General features: G+C 53.4%; 14 non-coding genes across 14 annotated transcripts; all 14 read left to right on the forward strand.

Moving 5' to 3' along the window:
• Positions 1 to 2,276: 2,276 nt before the first annotated feature.
• On the forward strand, positions 2,277 to 2,348 carry Trnae-cuc. The gene has a single exon. It is a non-coding gene; the product is annotated as a tRNA-Glu (tRNA).
• A 374-nt stretch (positions 2,349 to 2,722) lies between these two features.
• On the forward strand, positions 2,723 to 2,794 carry Trnah-gug. The gene has a single exon. It is a non-coding gene; the product is annotated as a tRNA-His (tRNA).
• Positions 2,795 to 3,541: 747 nt separating this feature from the next.
• Trnal-uag lies at positions 3,542 to 3,623 on the forward strand. Its single transcript has one exon. It is a non-coding gene; the product is annotated as a tRNA-Leu (tRNA).
• Positions 3,624 to 4,068: 445 nt separating this feature from the next.
• On the forward strand, positions 4,069 to 4,140 carry Trnae-cuc. Its single transcript has one exon. It is a non-coding gene; the product is annotated as a tRNA-Glu (tRNA).
• Positions 4,141 to 4,514: 374 nt separating this feature from the next.
• On the forward strand, positions 4,515 to 4,586 carry Trnah-gug. The gene has a single exon. It is a non-coding gene; the product is annotated as a tRNA-His (tRNA).
• Positions 4,587 to 5,333: 747 nt separating this feature from the next.
• Trnal-uag lies at positions 5,334 to 5,415 on the forward strand. The gene has a single exon. It is a non-coding gene; the product is annotated as a tRNA-Leu (tRNA).
• Positions 5,416 to 5,860: 445 nt separating this feature from the next.
• On the forward strand, positions 5,861 to 5,932 carry Trnae-cuc. Its single transcript has one exon. It is a non-coding gene; the product is annotated as a tRNA-Glu (tRNA).
• Positions 5,933 to 6,306: 374 nt separating this feature from the next.
• Trnah-gug lies at positions 6,307 to 6,378 on the forward strand. Its single transcript has one exon. It is a non-coding gene; the product is annotated as a tRNA-His (tRNA).
• Positions 6,379 to 7,125: 747 nt separating this feature from the next.
• Positions 7,126 to 7,207, forward strand: Trnal-uag. The gene has a single exon. It is a non-coding gene; the product is annotated as a tRNA-Leu (tRNA).
• A 445-nt stretch (positions 7,208 to 7,652) lies between these two features.
• On the forward strand, positions 7,653 to 7,724 carry Trnae-cuc. Its single transcript has one exon. It is a non-coding gene; the product is annotated as a tRNA-Glu (tRNA).
• A 374-nt stretch (positions 7,725 to 8,098) lies between these two features.
• Positions 8,099 to 8,170, forward strand: Trnah-gug. Its single transcript has one exon. It is a non-coding gene; the product is annotated as a tRNA-His (tRNA).
• Positions 8,171 to 8,917: 747 nt separating this feature from the next.
• Positions 8,918 to 8,999, forward strand: Trnal-uag. Its single transcript has one exon. It is a non-coding gene; the product is annotated as a tRNA-Leu (tRNA).
• Positions 9,000 to 9,444: 445 nt separating this feature from the next.
• Trnae-cuc lies at positions 9,445 to 9,516 on the forward strand. The gene has a single exon. It is a non-coding gene; the product is annotated as a tRNA-Glu (tRNA).
• A 374-nt stretch (positions 9,517 to 9,890) lies between these two features.
• Positions 9,891 to 9,962, forward strand: Trnah-gug. The gene has a single exon. It is a non-coding gene; the product is annotated as a tRNA-His (tRNA).
• The last annotated feature ends 2,780 nt before the right edge of the window (positions 9,963 to 12,742 follow it).

Here is a 12,742-nt window from a genome sequence, read left to right on the forward strand (position 1 = left end):
TCCTCTCTCTGAAGCAGCACCTCTCGACCCGACTACCATACCGTTTCAGCTGCGTTATGTTCGAGAATACTACATTCAAAAAAGTTATCTCGCCGCCGACGTACTCGACCATCGCACACGCACTGTGAAACGTGTCTACCAGGGACTAAGAGGACGGCCAGTCGGTAATAAGATGGAGGCGCGCTACCCGCGATCTGCGTGGAGGACGGCGTGGGCTCACGTTCACGCTCCCTTCCTGTCAGCGGACGTCAGCAGCTTTTGGTACCAAGTGGTTAACAGAATTCTGCCCACCAACGAAAAGCTGCGCCGCATTCACTTATCTCCATCGAGCTTGTGTGAAGACTGTCGCCAAGACGACACCTTAGAACATCGTTTCGTGTGTCTGAGGTCACAGTCGACTTGGAACATTGCCGCCAGGATGCTCGCACTTATCAACCGGACCAGCGCTGCCGCTTTTTCTGCGGACACGGCATTGATCCCGGACTTCAACCCATATCCGCATACGAAGCGTGCCGCCACTGCATGGATCGTGGCTCACACTGTGTTCGCCCTCCTGCAATTGCGACTTACGGACGACTATGCCTATCTGGTTTATTTGTCCACGCAACATGACCTCACTAAAACCAGGAAAGACTATCACAAAATCTTTGCCAATTTTCTGCAAATTGCACTCGCATTTGCCCACGACAAACTGTTGTAATCAACACTTCACTGCTGCGACTTTTCTTTACTTCTGTGTTTTGCATTGTCTCCGGGTCCGGATACATAGTTAATGCAAATAGAATGCTACAGGAACAGTGAACCATTCAACACGTACGATGCTTACACTTGTGCCGGACTGCAACGTGGAAACGACGACGAAAAGTTTAACACAGTTTTATCCTGTGTTCGTGTGTGTTTGTGTTTAGTTGTCGTTTAGTGATTTCTTTATGTTTTTATTCATTTTTTACACCGTCTGGTTCCTCCGTCTTCGGCGTACATTCACGGATGCGTTGCGCACCGCGCTGCCACGGAGATTGTTTGGTTTTTAAGAAAAGAGGTTTTCTTTTACTTTCTTTTTAACACGTCGGAGAGGATTATGTTTTCCTTCTCGTTATCCGCCTAGACAATACGGAAAGTTCGGGAGTCTACTCATTCCTTTGACATGTGTCGATATTTTTAATTTTTGTGACATTTTTCATTACTTATTTTAATGGCCGCCACGAAGCATTTTGAACACAATATCATGGGATGTGTGAAGGGTGTTCCTTCCTTGTTACTGAGAGGACTAACTCAGGCAGTATTTGATTTTTTATTCTTTTTTTTCAAATTTTATTCTTTCTTTTATTGAATTTAGGTACACAGCGCCTGATGCGCTGTTATTCTTCCATTTTTTATTTTAAGGCGTGTAGGCAGCAAAGCAGTAGCTTTGCGCAATTATAGGCCTGCACTTTAACTTCAAGAGAATTTTAGTTTTCCTTCGATGCTTCGCTAGCGGTGAATAGCCACAAGAAACTTTCCTCAAAGCAATCCAGTATCTCCGATTCCATCACTTCATCTTGAACACCAACGTCTACCGGAGGACGTCGACGCTCAAGGAACCATACCAAGGGGTTTACGGTTTTCCGCTGAATGGACAGTACAACAATTAATCTTTTCTGTTTGCAAGCAGCACCGTTTTATTTTATAGCTAAAGAAGTTCGCCGAAGAAGGCATAAATTGGAGAGCGCAAGGCCGGGCTATAAGGGGAGTTGGGAGGCCAATTACAAAAAAAACAAAAAAAAAGTAAAAAAAAAAAAAAAAAAATAAAAAAAAAATAAAAAAAAAAAAAAAAAAAAAAAAAAAGTTGCCACTTTTTACGTCTCATTTTTGTGCCGTTGCGGTGTGTTCTCGTGGGGTAGGACGCAGCTCTTGTGACGCGCGTGCTGTGTAGGTAGCGTGGCCGAGCGGTCTAAGGCGCTGGTTTCAGGCACCATTCTCTTCGGAGGCGTGGGTTCCAATCCCACAGCTGCCAAACGTGTAATGTTTCCTGTGTCGAAGGCAGGTGCACTCATTGCCCGCAAAGGAAACAGCACAACAAGGCGTGAGCGTCTGCTTGGTGAATTGTCGTAGAACAGTGCGTGGTGCAACGACAGGATTTGTAGGCACCTTTTGCTCTCATCATTGCTGGCGTCCGTCTCCACGAAATGCGTCCGGGGCACGCCGTTCTATAACGCGAGAGAGTGGATTTTTTACAGTTGTCGTCAGTTAACCGTGGGTGGCTCCTGCGTTCGCTGGAAAGAGCACTGCCGTCGTTATCCGGTGTGGTCTAGTGGCTAGGATACCTGGCTCTCACCCAGGAGGCCCGGGTTCGATTCCCGGTACCGGAATCGCGCGTTTTTGTTGCTCCTCTTATGCGACTTGTCTCGACTTTGCTCGACTGACGCTACGCTGACGCGTGCAGAAAGCTACGTTAAGTATGATTCACGGCAACACCTGACGGCGAGAGAGATGAAGCGTCTATCCACTTGTTATCCAGCCACATACCTGTAGTCAAGAGGCTTGGGGGACTGCAAGACATTGCCACGGAGGTGAATGCAGCTAACCACTGTAGTTAGTGTCCTGACAGCGCAGGCACGTTCATTTGCTCGTATACATGTGATGGAGACCGTGTCTCACACTGCTGTGGCGTACACCTTGGCCTAGGCTCTGCTGTGTATCGCCACTTGCATTACAGGCAGCTGCTTTCGCGGGCGCGTCCGTGGCCGTGATCGTCTAGTGGTTAGGACATTGCGTTGTGGCCGCAATAACCCAGGTTCGAATCCTGGTCACGGCAATTTTGAAAGTTTCGCCTTGCTGCCGTTGCAATGACGAGTACTCGAAATGACAGTACTCTGTTGATTTTTTCACTCGTGTTCCGCAGGCCGCAGTTTGCCCTACCACTTCATCCCCAACACGTAATGTCGCCTCCCAGAGCGCAGACGTCCGCTGCTCTCTGTAGTCGAAAAGGGCAGTTGTTTGAAGTGCGATGGATGAGCAGCCAGTCCCAGCAGAACAGGAAGCTGTGGCGTGCACTGTTTGTACAAATGCTAGGAACACTGGCGCACCAAGCAGCGCATGTAGCGTGGCCGAGCGCTTTAAGGCGCTGGTTTAAGGCACCAGACTCTCTGTAGGCGCGGTTTCGAATCCCGTAGCTGCCGGGGGCTTTGCTGTGATCGCGTTAAGCTGCCGCTTTTTCTTCAAGTGTAACCTCCTTGAGCTCACATATGTTTGATACATGGAGCATTGTGGCTCCGCCTGACAGTTACAGCTACGATACTTTAGTGGTTACGGAAAGCCCAGGTTCGAAACCTGGTCACGGTACGAAAACGTCTCTTGACGCTGTCTCCTTAACTGCGACAGCTACAGACAAGTGGCGTCGCTACCATACGGCGGGCACGGCTTTTTCTTGCTGTGGATGGCCTAAAGAGACGCTTCCAGTGGGAGAGCAGTGGAAATACATGGCACGGCGATTGCCAAGATACTTCCATTTCGAAGTGATCTTTGTAGTACAAAGGAAACGTTTTGCGGCTGCTGCTCCAACGGTAACGTGGCCGAGCGGTCTAAGGCGCTGGTTTTAGGCACCAGTCTCTTCGGAGGCGTGGGTTCGAATCCCACCGTTGCCACTTTTTACGTCTCATTTTTGTGCCGTTGCGGTGTGTTCTCGTGGGGTAGGACGCAGCTCTTGTGACGCGCGTGCTGTGTAGGTAGCGTGGCCGAGCGGTCTAAGGCGCTGGTTTCAGGCACCATTCTCTTCGGAGGCGTGGGTTCCAATCCCACAGCTGCCAAACGTGTAATGTTTCCTGTGTCGAAGGCAGGTGCACTCATTGCCCGCAAAGGAAACAGCACAACAAGGCGTGAGCGTCTGCTTGGTGAATTGTCGTAGAACAGTGCGTGGTGCAACGACAGGATTTGTAGGCACCTTTTGCTCTCATCATTGCTGGCGTCCGTCTCCACGAAATGCGTCCGGGGCACGCCGTTCTATAACGCGAGAGAGTGGATTTTTTACAGTTGTCGTCAGTTAACCGTGGGTGGCTCCTGCGTTCGCTGGAAAGAGCACTGCCGTCGTTATCCGGTGTGGTCTAGTGGCTAGGATACCTGGCTCTCACCCAGGAGGCCCGGGTTCGATTCCCGGTACCGGAATCGCGCGTTTTTGTTGCTCCTCTTATGCGACTTGTCTCGACTTTGCTCGACTGACGCTACGCTGACGCGTGCAGAAAGCTACGTTAAGTATGATTCACGGCAACACCTGACGGCGAGAGAGATGAAGCGTCTATCCACTTGTTATCCAGCCACATACCTGTAGTCAAGAGGCTTGGGGGACTGCAAGACATTGCCACGGAGGTGAATGCAGCTAACCACTGTAGTTAGTGTCCTGACAGCGCAGGCACGTTCATTTGCTCGTATACATGTGATGGAGACCGTGTCTCACACTGCTGTGGCGTACACCTTGGCCTAGGCTCTGCTGTGTATCGCCACTTGCATTACAGGCAGCTGCTTTCGCGGGCGCGTCCGTGGCCGTGATCGTCTAGTGGTTAGGACATTGCGTTGTGGCCGCAATAACCCAGGTTCGAATCCTGGTCACGGCAATTTTGAAAGTTTCGCCTTGCTGCCGTTGCAATGACGAGTACTCGAAATGACAGTACTCTGTTGATTTTTTCACTCGTGTTCCGCAGGCCGCAGTTTGCCCTACCACTTCATCCCCAACACGTAATGTCGCCTCCCAGAGCGCAGACGTCCGCTGCTCTCTGTAGTCGAAAAGGGCAGTTGTTTGAAGTGCGATGGATGAGCAGCCAGTCCCAGCAGAACAGGAAGCTGTGGCGTGCACTGTTTGTACAAATGCTAGGAACACTGGCGCACCAAGCAGCGCATGTAGCGTGGCCGAGCGCTTTAAGGCGCTGGTTTAAGGCACCAGACTCTCTGTAGGCGCGGTTTCGAATCCCGTAGCTGCCGGGGGCTTTGCTGTGATCGCGTTAAGCTGCCGCTTTTTCTTCAAGTGTAACCTCCTTGAGCTCACATATGTTTGATACATGGAGCATTGTGGCTCCGCCTGACAGTTACAGCTACGATACTTTAGTGGTTACGGAAAGCCCAGGTTCGAAACCTGGTCACGGTACGAAAACGTCTCTTGACGCTGTCTCCTTAACTGCGACAGCTACAGACAAGTGGCGTCGCTACCATACGGCGGGCACGGCTTTTTCTTGCTGTGGATGGCCTAAAGAGACGCTTCCAGTGGGAGAGCAGTGGAAATACATGGCACGGCGATTGCCAAGATACTTCCATTTCGAAGTGATCTTTGTAGTACAAAGGAAACGTTTTGCGGCTGCTGCTCCAACGGTAACGTGGCCGAGCGGTCTAAGGCGCTGGTTTTAGGCACCAGTCTCTTCGGAGGCGTGGGTTCGAATCCCACCGTTGCCACTTTTTACGTCTCATTTTTGTGCCGTTGCGGTGTGTTCTCGTGGGGTAGGACGCAGCTCTTGTGACGCGCGTGCTGTGTAGGTAGCGTGGCCGAGCGGTCTAAGGCGCTGGTTTCAGGCACCATTCTCTTCGGAGGCGTGGGTTCCAATCCCACAGCTGCCAAACGTGTAATGTTTCCTGTGTCGAAGGCAGGTGCACTCATTGCCCGCAAAGGAAACAGCACAACAAGGCGTGAGCGTCTGCTTGGTGAATTGTCGTAGAACAGTGCGTGGTGCAACGACAGGATTTGTAGGCACCTTTTGCTCTCATCATTGCTGGCGTCCGTCTCCACGAAATGCGTCCGGGGCACGCCGTTCTATAACGCGAGAGAGTGGATTTTTTACAGTTGTCGTCAGTTAACCGTGGGTGGCTCCTGCGTTCGCTGGAAAGAGCACTGCCGTCGTTATCCGGTGTGGTCTAGTGGCTAGGATACCTGGCTCTCACCCAGGAGGCCCGGGTTCGATTCCCGGTACCGGAATCGCGCGTTTTTGTTGCTCCTCTTATGCGACTTGTCTCGACTTTGCTCGACTGACGCTACGCTGACGCGTGCAGAAAGCTACGTTAAGTATGATTCACGGCAACACCTGACGGCGAGAGAGATGAAGCGTCTATCCACTTGTTATCCAGCCACATACCTGTAGTCAAGAGGCTTGGGGGACTGCAAGACATTGCCACGGAGGTGAATGCAGCTAACCACTGTAGTTAGTGTCCTGACAGCGCAGGCACGTTCATTTGCTCGTATACATGTGATGGAGACCGTGTCTCACACTGCTGTGGCGTACACCTTGGCCTAGGCTCTGCTGTGTATCGCCACTTGCATTACAGGCAGCTGCTTTCGCGGGCGCGTCCGTGGCCGTGATCGTCTAGTGGTTAGGACATTGCGTTGTGGCCGCAATAACCCAGGTTCGAATCCTGGTCACGGCAATTTTGAAAGTTTCGCCTTGCTGCCGTTGCAATGACGAGTACTCGAAATGACAGTACTCTGTTGATTTTTTCACTCGTGTTCCGCAGGCCGCAGTTTGCCCTACCACTTCATCCCCAACACGTAATGTCGCCTCCCAGAGCGCAGACGTCCGCTGCTCTCTGTAGTCGAAAAGGGCAGTTGTTTGAAGTGCGATGGATGAGCAGCCAGTCCCAGCAGAACAGGAAGCTGTGGCGTGCACTGTTTGTACAAATGCTAGGAACACTGGCGCACCAAGCAGCGCATGTAGCGTGGCCGAGCGCTTTAAGGCGCTGGTTTAAGGCACCAGACTCTCTGTAGGCGCGGTTTCGAATCCCGTAGCTGCCGGGGGCTTTGCTGTGATCGCGTTAAGCTGCCGCTTTTTCTTCAAGTGTAACCTCCTTGAGCTCACATATGTTTGATACATGGAGCATTGTGGCTCCGCCTGACAGTTACAGCTACGATACTTTAGTGGTTACGGAAAGCCCAGGTTCGAAACCTGGTCACGGTACGAAAACGTCTCTTGACGCTGTCTCCTTAACTGCGACAGCTACAGACAAGTGGCGTCGCTACCATACGGCGGGCACGGCTTTTTCTTGCTGTGGATGGCCTAAAGAGACGCTTCCAGTGGGAGAGCAGTGGAAATACATGGCACGGCGATTGCCAAGATACTTCCATTTCGAAGTGATCTTTGTAGTACAAAGGAAACGTTTTGCGGCTGCTGCTCCAACGGTAACGTGGCCGAGCGGTCTAAGGCGCTGGTTTTAGGCACCAGTCTCTTCGGAGGCGTGGGTTCGAATCCCACCGTTGCCACTTTTTACGTCTCATTTTTGTGCCGTTGCGGTGTGTTCTCGTGGGGTAGGACGCAGCTCTTGTGACGCGCGTGCTGTGTAGGTAGCGTGGCCGAGCGGTCTAAGGCGCTGGTTTCAGGCACCATTCTCTTCGGAGGCGTGGGTTCCAATCCCACAGCTGCCAAACGTGTAATGTTTCCTGTGTCGAAGGCAGGTGCACTCATTGCCCGCAAAGGAAACAGCACAACAAGGCGTGAGCGTCTGCTTGGTGAATTGTCGTAGAACAGTGCGTGGTGCAACGACAGGATTTGTAGGCACCTTTTGCTCTCATCATTGCTGGCGTCCGTCTCCACGAAATGCGTCCGGGGCACGCCGTTCTATAACGCGAGAGAGTGGATTTTTTACAGTTGTCGTCAGTTAACCGTGGGTGGCTCCTGCGTTCGCTGGAAAGAGCACTGCCGTCGTTATCCGGTGTGGTCTAGTGGCTAGGATACCTGGCTCTCACCCAGGAGGCCCGGGTTCGATTCCCGGTACCGGAATCGCGCGTTTTTGTTGCTCCTCTTATGCGACTTGTCTCGACTTTGCTCGACTGACGCTACGCTGACGCGTGCAGAAAGCTACGTTAAGTATGATTCACGGCAACACCTGACGGCGAGAGAGATGAAGCGTCTATCCACTTGTTATCCAGCCACATACCTGTAGTCAAGAGGCTTGGGGGACTGCAAGACATTGCCACGGAGGTGAATGCAGCTAACCACTGTAGTTAGTGTCCTGACAGCGCAGGCACGTTCATTTGCTCGTATACATGTGATGGAGACCGTGTCTCACACTGCTGTGGCGTACACCTTGGCCTAGGCTCTGCTGTGTATCGCCACTTGCATTACAGGCAGCTGCTTTCGCGGGCGCGTCCGTGGCCGTGATCGTCTAGTGGTTAGGACATTGCGTTGTGGCCGCAATAACCCAGGTTCGAATCCTGGTCACGGCAATTTTGAAAGTTTCGCCTTGCTGCCGTTGCAATGACGAGTACTCGAAATGACAGTACTCTGTTGATTTTTTCACTCGTGTTCCGCAGGCCGCAGTTTGCCCTACCACTTCATCCCCAACACGTAATGTCGCCTCCCAGAGCGCAGACGTCCGCTGCTCTCTGTAGTCGAAAAGGGCAGTTGTTTGAAGTGCGATGGATGAGCAGCCAGTCCCAGCAGAACAGGAAGCTGTGGCGTGCACTGTTTGTACAAATGCTAGGAACACTGGCGCACCAAGCAGCGCATGTAGCGTGGCCGAGCGCTTTAAGGCGCTGGTTTAAGGCACCAGACTCTCTGTAGGCGCGGTTTCGAATCCCGTAGCTGCCGGGGGCTTTGCTGTGATCGCGTTAAGCTGCCGCTTTTTCTTCAAGTGTAACCTCCTTGAGCTCACATATGTTTGATACATGGAGCATTGTGGCTCCGCCTGACAGTTACAGCTACGATACTTTAGTGGTTACGGAAAGCCCAGGTTCGAAACCTGGTCACGGTACGAAAACGTCTCTTGACGCTGTCTCCTTAACTGCGACAGCTACAGACAAGTGGCGTCGCTACCATACGGCGGGCACGGCTTTTTCTTGCTGTGGATGGCCTAAAGAGACGCTTCCAGTGGGAGAGCAGTGGAAATACATGGCACGGCGATTGCCAAGATACTTCCATTTCGAAGTGATCTTTGTAGTACAAAGGAAACGTTTTGCGGCTGCTGCTCCAACGGTAACGTGGCCGAGCGGTCTAAGGCGCTGGTTTTAGGCACCAGTCTCTTCGGAGGCGTGGGTTCGAATCCCACCGTTGCCACTTTTTACGTCTCATTTTTGTGCCGTTGCGGTGTGTTCTCGTGGGGTAGGACGCAGCTCTTGTGACGCGCGTGCTGTGTAGGTAGCGTGGCCGAGCGGTCTAAGGCGCTGGTTTCAGGCACCATTCTCTTCGGAGGCGTGGGTTCCAATCCCACAGCTGCCAAACGTGTAATGTTTCCTGTGTCGAAGGCAGGTGCACTCATTGCCCGCAAAGGAAACAGCACAACAAGGCGTGAGCGTCTGCTTGGTGAATTGTCGTAGAACAGTGCGTGGTGCAACGACAGGATTTGTAGGCACCTTTTGCTCTCATCATTGCTGGCGTCCGTCTCCACGAAATGCGTCCGGGGCACGCCGTTCTATAACGCGAGAGAGTGGATTTTTTACAGTTGTCGTCAGTTAACCGTGGGTGGCTCCTGCGTTCGCTGGAAAGAGCACTGCCGTCGTTATCCGGTGTGGTCTAGTGGCTAGGATACCTGGCTCTCACCCAGGAGGCCCGGGTTCGATTCCCGGTACCGGAATCGCGCGTTTTTGTTGCTCCTCTTATGCGACTTGTCTCGACTTTGCTCGACTGACGCTACGCTGACGCGTGCAGAAAGCTACGTTAAGTATGATTCACGGCAACACCTGACGGCGAGAGAGATGAAGCGTCTATCCACTTGTTATCCAGCCACATACCTGTAGTCAAGAGGCTTGGGGGACTGCAAGACATTGCCACGGAGGTGAATGCAGCTAACCACTGTAGTTAGTGTCCTGACAGCGCAGGCACGTTCATTTGCTCGTATACATGTGATGGAGACCGTGTCTCACACTGCTGTGGCGTACACCTTGGCCTAGGCTCTGCTGTGTATCGCCACTTGCATTACAGGCAGCTGCTTTCGCGGGCGCGTCCGTGGCCGTGATCGTCTAGTGGTTAGGACATTGCGTTGTGGCCGCAATAACCCAGGTTCGAATCCTGGTCACGGCAATTTTGAAAGTTTCGCCTTGCTGCCGTTGCAATGACGAGTACTCGAAATGACAGTACTCTCTTGATTTTTTCACTCGTGTTCCGCAGGCCGCAGTTTGCCCTACCACTTCATCCCCAACACGTAATGTCGCCTCCCAGAGCGCAGACGTCCGCTGCTCTCTGTAGTCGAAAAGGGCAGTTGTTTGAAGTGCGATGGATGAGCAGCCAGTCCCAGCAGAACAGGAAGCTGTGGCGTGCACTGTTTGTACAAATGCTAGGAACACTGGCGCACCAAGCAGCGCATGTAGCGTGGCCGAGCGCTTTAAGGCGCTGGTTTAAGGCACCAGACTCTCTGTAGGCCCCCCTGCGGGTTCGGGGGTAAGAATAGGCCCGCGGTATTCCTGCCTGTCGTAAGAGGCGACTAAAAGGAGTCTCAAACGTTTCGGCCTTCTGTGATGGTCCCCTCTTGGGTTTGACCTCCTTTTTTCTTCCAAATTTCCGTCATCAGTGCGTGCCAATTGGGGAAGGACACCTTACGTGGTGTTTTTGTATTGGTCCATCATGCTCCACCATCTTGCATGTTACCTATTGTCGTGTGGGGGGGACTACGCCCAACATCTTCTGGGTGGTCTCCTTCTCGCCTTGTGCGCACTCTTCTTCTTAGCGCCTACGACAACTGTGGACCCTTTACACACCTAAAATCCAGCACGGTAGCCAGTCCGTTGTGGTGGGGTCGTCATGTACCCTCTTGGTGGTAGCCCCCTGACCACGCAGGGATCGCACTGCAGATGCCTGAGCTGTTTCCTCCCCATGCATGCCAAGGAGTATGTGCCCATCTTGTCTGGGGCACGGGGACTCCGGGCAACGGGATATCGGCCAGGTACCCGTTGCTTTGGCTGGGTGGCGCCCTTGGGGAGAGCCCTCGTTCGGAGTAGGTGGCATCTGGGCGGATGTGGCGCAATGAAGCGCAATAAATCACATCAAGCTGGTGGTCGCACGGCCACCAGCGTCTCTAAGCGAGGTAGAGTCGACTTCGATGCTGCGCAGTATGACCCTCAGACGTTCCCCTCGTTGGCTGCGCCATGGGAGGGACGCCGATCTAGTGCCAAGCGGGAGCCTTACGTACCGCAATACCTTGTCTGCAGCAGGACTGATGGTGACTCCTTTCTTCCGACGAAGCCTATGTTTTTTGTGGAACACCTGGAGGATAAGTTTGGGGAAGTGGCGGGGTTGTCAAAAATGAGGAATGGGTCCATCCTCCTCAAGACGTCCTCCCCAGCCCAGTCACGAGCGTTGCTCTTGTGTGATAAGCTGGGTGACGTCCCTGTTACCGTCACTCCCCACAGTAGCTTAAATATGGTCCAGGGGATTATTTACCATCGTGACCTCCTGTTGCAATCCGATGACGAGCTGAGAGCCGACTTGGAACGACGTGGTGTGCATTTTGTCCGTCGTGTCCATCGAGGACCCAAGACAAACAGGGTGGCCACCGGTGCCTTTATCTTGGCCTTTGAGGGTGATGTCTTGCCCGAGAAGGTCAAGGTGATGGTTTACCGTTGCGACGTCAAGCCATACGTGCCTCCCCCAATGCGGTGCTTCCAGTGCTGGAAGTTTGGGCATATGTCCTCCCGTTGCCCATCCAGCGCTACATGTCGAGATTGCGGACGCCCCTCTCATCCTGATTCTCCATGTGCACCTCCGCCTGTATGTGTTAACTGTGGGGAGCACCACTCTCCATGCTCGCCGGATTGCCCCGTTCTTCATAAGGAGCGGAAGATCATGGAATTTAAGACCCTGGACCGGCTTACTTATCGAGAGGCTAAACAGAAATATGAAAGGTTGTATCCTGCTTCCCTTCGAACATCTTATGCTGCAGCCACGTTATCGTCGCCCGCACGAGCGACGGTTGCCGCTTCATCTGTGCTGCCTTCAGTGGGCCCTCGGGGCCATGTATCTCTGTCTGCCCCCCTCGTGCCTGGGGGCAAGCCTTCCTCTCTTGCCCCCTTAGCAGTTGGGGGCAAACCCTCTTCTGTCGCTCCCCCCAAGCTTACTTCGGGAGTGACATCTGCTCCACAACCGGGAGGCTCGATTCCTCCCCCTCCTTCTCCGGCGGCGTTGCCTCCGCCGGTTCCTCTCTCGCGGAAGGGGTCCCTCGGGGCTCTCCCTTCCTCCGTTTCTTCTCCTTCCCAGCCAGATGTCAGCCAGTGGCTGAAGGTTCCGCCACCTGCTGGTCGTAGGGCTTCTGCGTCGTCGTCAGCCTCCGACGCTCCTTCAGAGAAGCTCTCCCAGCCCTCTCACCCTAAGGGCAGACGCGAGAAGAAGGAACGGAATGCGTCCAAGAAGAAGGACGTTCCGGCGGTTTCAGCACCGCCTGCTGTACATAGTCCTGGCTCCGGGGATGAGGTGGAGATCCTCGCCTCTGCCGCGGATCTCGCCCTCACGGAACCCTTGGGGGCCTCTCCTATGGACTCAGCTGACTCTCCCCCAGTGGCGGCGGTTGGCTCTGAAGCGCTGTCTGCCTCTTAGTCGCATTCACGCCCTCCCAGTCCCTTCCTGCTTCCATTCTCCAATGGAACTGCGGCGGTTATTTCCGCCACCTGCCAGAGCTCCGGATGCTTTTGAGTGATTCCCCTGTTCTCTGCATTGCTCTGCAGGAAACTTGGTTTCCTGCACTGCGGACCCCCGCCCTTCGCGGTTATCGGGGATACTATAAGAACCGTGCTGCCTGTCAACGAGCGTCAGGTGGGGTTTGCCTCTTTGTTCACCACTCTGTCTGTAGCTCGCCAGTACCCCTTCAGACG

Source organism: Schistocerca piceifrons, unplaced genomic scaffold (assembly GCF_021461385.2).
Source record: "Schistocerca piceifrons isolate TAMUIC-IGC-003096 unplaced genomic scaffold, iqSchPice1.1 HiC_scaffold_700, whole genome shotgun sequence".
Lineage (NCBI taxonomy): Eukaryota > Metazoa > Arthropoda > Insecta > Orthoptera > Acrididae > Schistocerca > Schistocerca piceifrons.